Source organism: Gymnodraco acuticeps, unplaced genomic scaffold, assembly GCF_902827175.1.
Source record: "Gymnodraco acuticeps unplaced genomic scaffold, fGymAcu1.1, whole genome shotgun sequence".
In the NCBI taxonomy this organism is placed as follows: Eukaryota; Metazoa; Chordata; class Actinopteri; order Perciformes; family Bathydraconidae; genus Gymnodraco; species Gymnodraco acuticeps.
The window spans coordinates 126,191-132,190 of record NW_022990284.1 but is presented as its reverse complement, the minus strand read 5'-3'; positions in this window follow the sequence as shown (position 1 = coordinate 132,190).

Sequence of the window (6,000 nt, the reverse complement as noted above, 5' to 3'; positions counted from 1 at the left end):
GGGTGGTTTTCACTATAAGTAACGTTTTTTTTTTAGGTGGACATTAGAATTTACATGTTTTTACTATGTTCCATCTGAATTTACTTTAAAATAAAAACATCTATATTGATTCTGACACTTCTACATCCAACTCACAGATGTAACCTTGCTTTGAGAAAAATAATTATTAATTTACCCCTTTTTAGAAGTGAAGATATATCATTTGTTGTCTTAACTGGTTAACAGAACTTACATTTCAAATGATTAAAGATACAATGAATAATAAAAGTATTACATTAAATACAAAAAGTGAATAACAATAACAAATTATATATACAATGCTTTCTTTTTCAGTCTATGTGGATGAGCTGACGAGGCTTGTGTTTCACAAAGTCTTTCTGGACCCTACACCTTTGGTGGACGAGCTGAAACGAATCCACGTCCCAGAGGACCTGTCAACTCAATTTGACAGGCCCCCCAAGGAGGAAATGATTGTCAGCCATTTCTCCCGTTTCCCCCCAAAGGAGGTCGAAATCCTACATATTGTCCAGCCAGATCTGGAAACTCCTGGCGGATCCGGAGCACAACACACGACGGAATCACCACTCTGATGCCTCGCCCTAAATATCCCCAGCACCAGCTTACAAAGCTGCGATACGCAAGATATCGAAAACGCCTATCAGGAGAGGAATGGATGATGTACAGTGTATAAATGTACATTCACACATTTTGTACATTTGTAAAAATAAAGTTTGATGGAAATACTTAGTAGCCTTTCTTTCCTGAATTATTTGCTCCTATAACATATCATTCATATATAGCAAACCATGATTTGATTTTTCATCAAACGGTAGTAGTTTATTACAGGTAACAATAACTTACTCTTCTTCCGTTGTATTTGTCAAAGGTCCGAAACTGTATTTATAAATATTGTGGAGATTCTGCAGGGTGTATGGGTTCAAGCAGTTAGGCTCTAGTCCTGGGTGGTCAACCATGCAGTTAATGGGTTCTGGAACTTGCTGCATGCGTGTTACAACAAGGTAAGATGTGTTACAAAACACGTTTAGCAATTAAACCAACTATGGGAAAGGTTTACAAAATAAACATTCAATTACTAAGGAAGTAATAAAAGTAAATTGACTTGAAAAATATGTATGCTGTATATCTTGGTATATGTGTGCTACTGTTGGTGTTTTCAGCTAGCTGCCGACATAATGTAACTAAGCTAGGCTACCTTTCTTATGCTATTGCAGCACACGTTTTCTCTGTCACTTGGCATCAAAGCGCAGTTTCCACAACGGCACCTAAATAACAACAGTTGTAGGTACATCTGATGACATCTGAAATGTAAGACATATACTAGATAAAAACGTACCACAATGACACTGTTTGGTCTGCTCTAGTGAACGGCGAGGCAAGACTCGCGATTTGGTCTATTCTAGGATCGAACGGAGGTTCGAAATTGTATGCTCCATACGCCATTGTATGCTATATGTAAGCTATCTATTTATCTATATAACTCTATCGATTCTCAAATCTAGTATTGCTATGTTGCTAAGTACCCGCTAAACCACTTTACGGCAGATGTCAACAGGGGCAGAGCCTCTCTGGTGGTTGACTAATCAGAACAGAGTGGCAGAGCTGACCAATCGGAGCACACTGGACGCACAGGAGGGTGGGGGCAGGAACTCCATCGAGCCGTTTAGCACAGGGAGTGAAAACTCATACTATACAGAGATAATGTATGAGAAACCAATCTGAGTTTGGAAAATTGCACAGTATTTTTCTATTGTAATATCCCTCAACAATTTTGTAGCCTTTATTTAACCAGGTGAAGCCCCTTGAGATCAAAAGATCTATTTTTCAAGGGTGACCTGCAGGACATTAGTTACACATGTAACATAAAAACAACAGAACAACAATAAGGATGACAAACAACATAATGTACAGGGTACAGTTTACAAACTCTATTTACAGAGACAGGTACCATGAGTATCAAACAGCATGTCGCTCAGCTGAGTTTTAAATGATGCAGGGGAACCAAAGTGCTCAGTTTCAAACATGTTTGCAGACTGTTCCAATTTAGTGGAGCTGCACAACTAAAAGCTTTCTTCCCTAAGACAGTCCTAGCACTTGGCACATTTAATAAAACAACATCATGAGATCTCAGGCAATATGTACTTTCAATTCGTCGAGAGATAAGAGAGCAGATATAAAAAGGTAGTTTACCCAACATGGCTTTGTAAATGAACATGTACCAATGACTGAGCCTCCATACAGTTAGTGAAGGCAGACCTGCCTTGGCCTACAGGGTACAGTGATGAGTAAGTGCTTTACAGTTAGTAACAAATCTCAGGGCACTGTGATACGCGGCATCTAACTTTTCCAGGCAATGGGCAGCAGGTGCATTCATATAGATCAAATCACCATATTCCAGCACAGGTAAAAAGGTCACAGTGACTAACAATGGTATTATGATCAGTAGAAAGGACCATGCAATGGGACCTTTAAGTCTGAACACAGCAGACAACAGGAGAATTTACAACAGCATTATAGAAACAAAAATACTGCATATGCATGTACCCTTACATTCTCTGTCTTACTGTTACATTAATCCCATGAATATATGAGACTAAGTTAGCTTCATCATATCTCAATCAGTGATTAAGTGAATAATAAAGTTTCTATCGGGTCACTGTCAGCCTGTCACTCATTATTTTCAGGGCGGGGTTTGGAGGAACAGAGGAGACGGTGATCGCGGGAGCTTTCGTCCTGCCTTCACAAACTTTACACAAGTATTTATCAACTGAAAATAGCAAGAGGACATTCATACTCTACAATCCAAGACTTGATTAAATCCACCAAAAACCTGACATGACGATAACAAGTGTTTTTTCAAAAAACACAAATCCCTCCCTGTGTGTTTCTGAGCCGCAGCGACACGGACTGATTCAGAGCAGGTCATTCTGCTGTTGGTTCTGAATCTGGACTGGTGTTGGTGGAGAAAGCAGACTGCTCCGTGTGTGGTGTCGCTGTGCCGCTGTCACGTCTGTTCCTTGATCTCTGTCACGGACCAATTTGATATTCGTGTGACAGAAAACATCCTAAAATAAAAAAACGTTATTGTCCAGCCGCGGCCGAAAAATGAAGAAGCAATACGCTATAATCGATCATCAAGCAGCGAGCTACTGAAAAGCTGCCCGATCGACGTGTTGGAGAGCCCTGCTTTAGATTAATCAAAATTGTGTTTTTGGCTGAATTAATCTTTTTCTGTTGAACCCTAACCCTCTGTGTTCTCCTTCTCATTCATTTTACTTTGTTTTGTTCTAACACACATCACTTTTTCCATACACTGTTCTTAATACTTGTTCACACATTTGTTCGTCCCTTTTACTTTGTTCTTCCTGTTCTTGTTCAAACACATATATCAATTGTTCATCCACTGTTGTGGTAAAATGATATTCATAGTCTTAACATGATCATGCTACCCATGCTAACATGAACACAAGTGTTTCCCTCCAAAAATGTAAAACGTATCTAAGTAATAGGCTACCAAGCTTTCCGTTGTCACCCTGCCTCTCCAAATGCAAAACTGTCAATAAAAAGTATGCAATAATTCAATTACAGCTGAAAAAGTATTTGGGTGTGTGTGTTTTTTATATATATATTTACCATTCAATAACGCAATCGCTGCTGTCTGTCTGTCCCATAGAAGAACATGACAGCGCAGCGCAACTATACTACGGACGGGACTGCCCTGGCAGTGACAGCAACATAGCCTGCTTGTGCTACCACACTTTCCCCTCAAAATATCGTTAAATAACGAAATTTGTAAAAAGTGCCAATCCATACAAAGTGTAACCACATCATGTAAATATGAAAGCAATCTTTAAAAAATAACAGCGTTGGTTTAATCTATGACTATTTTGAGCATGTTCGTGCTGTTTTTGCCATAGAGAAGCATTGCCACGGAAGTGCGTTTGGAACTATCCCGGCATACATAAACCATGTGACCGGCTGGCGGCGACATCAAAGAGTGTCGTAACTCTTATCTCTCTAGGGCTCTGGCCGGCGGGCTTTCCTTCCGACCAATCAAATCGTTGGGAGGGAAGGCCGGCGGGCTTTCCTTAGAGGTTTCTCAATACTCAAATTTCCCCTCCTCGACTCCTATCCTCGACTTCACTCCTCGAGACTTGGTGCCGCCGACAGGAGATGCGAGCGGAGGACTGAGGAGGGGAACCGAGGAGAGAGGAGTGGAAGCAGCAGGCGGTTAGAGAAATGAGAACTCCTCTCCTCTCAGCGGTCATTTTAAAGATACGTCCATTAATGATGACAGGAGGCACAGCAGCCTGTCATGCCAGTGTGTTCATGACGACTTATATATTTACTTTTCATTCATTCACAGTGCGGTATAATGAGACAATAACAGGCTACAGATGCGGACATATACACACACATATATTTATATAAATATATACAATTTCAGAATCAAACAAGTATGAGAGCACTCTCATAATAACGTAACACAATCAGAGACTGGATATATCCCCCCCCCCCCACCCCTCTCTCTGGTCGCTGAAATGGGGAATTGAAATTACGGGCCAAAAGTTGTACAAGTATTAAAAGTAAGCACAGGACACCAAACCAACTGAGACGCGTCTGTCCGCCGCATCTACGCACTGTACAACACACACCTACACCACACTGTACCACACACACACCTACACACTGTACCACACACACCTACTGCTCCTAAAGCATAATCAGGCTACAGCCGTTGTGTATTTTATTATGTGAAGCACTAAATGGTCTTAGAAAAATATTGACTCTTTGTTTGTAGATATCTACTAAACTAAAGCAAATAAAGAGAGTAGGCCTGTTCTACTGAGTGATTTATATTTTACACACTGCTCTGCTTTCTGCACGGACCTCACAGCTGTTCTCACTGTAAACATCGCATTGCGATGAAAGCAGTTACTAATATAATATCGAAGGGATGCATGCAGAGCTGTCATTGGCTGAGATAAGTCCGGCCGTGCGTCACGCCTCCACCGTTCCCGGAAATGCATCCGTGGAGGAGCCGTGGAAGATGCATCAGTGTCTCCTCGGTTAGAGCTCCTCCAGAGAGCCTCCTTGATGCTCGGTCCTCGAAGTGCATTTAGAGAAATGAGATGTCCTTCAACATGGCGCGCTGAAATTCATTTCCGGGTCACTACCGGAGGACCGAGGAGTCGAGGAGGGGACATTTGAGTATTGAGAAACCTCTCTTGACATGTCCCTGACACAGCGGACTGCGGGGCTGCAGTCAAATAGTCCGTTTAGCTTAGGAACCTTCCTAACGGAGTGAAATGACCCGGAAGTCCCCCAGTTGCAGCCATGATAAGTGCCGTTCGAATTCTCTAAATGAAAGGAAAGGAGGTTTCAAACTTCCTTTATAACCTCCTTTAGCTTAGGAACCACTGGACCTCCCTCACCGAGAGGAGAGAAGAAAATGCTGCCCCACAATGCCTTGCAGCCGCGGCATTTGCGTCACACAACAGTCGGCCGTTCACGGAAACAAACGATTATGACGGAGAAATTATATCATGAAAGTTACGGTGCTTATTAAGCATTTTAAAACGTATGTGGTAAGTTGCCAAGGTGCTTTGTTTTGAACGTTCATCAGTATTATAATCAAAAAGAGAAATATGAACGTTAGTTTTCACTGAAATGATCAAATAAAGTCAACATTTCACTGAGCTGTGTGGGGGTTGTTCAACTTTTAAAAGATGTTTGAATGGTGATATACACAGTGATAGATGTTAAGGACTAACGTTTATAATAAATACATTTGTAATGATTTTAAGATCTTTTCATACAATCATACGTATTGGGATCATTTGTATAAATGTGGACCGGAGGGAGAGGGTGACGAGCATAAGTTTCACTTTCCTTTTTTATTTCAATTCCAACTTTGGTCCTGAAGAATACGTTTCTCTGTTGTCCACGTTCATAAAGCATAAAGCAACAAGATCAGAGCAC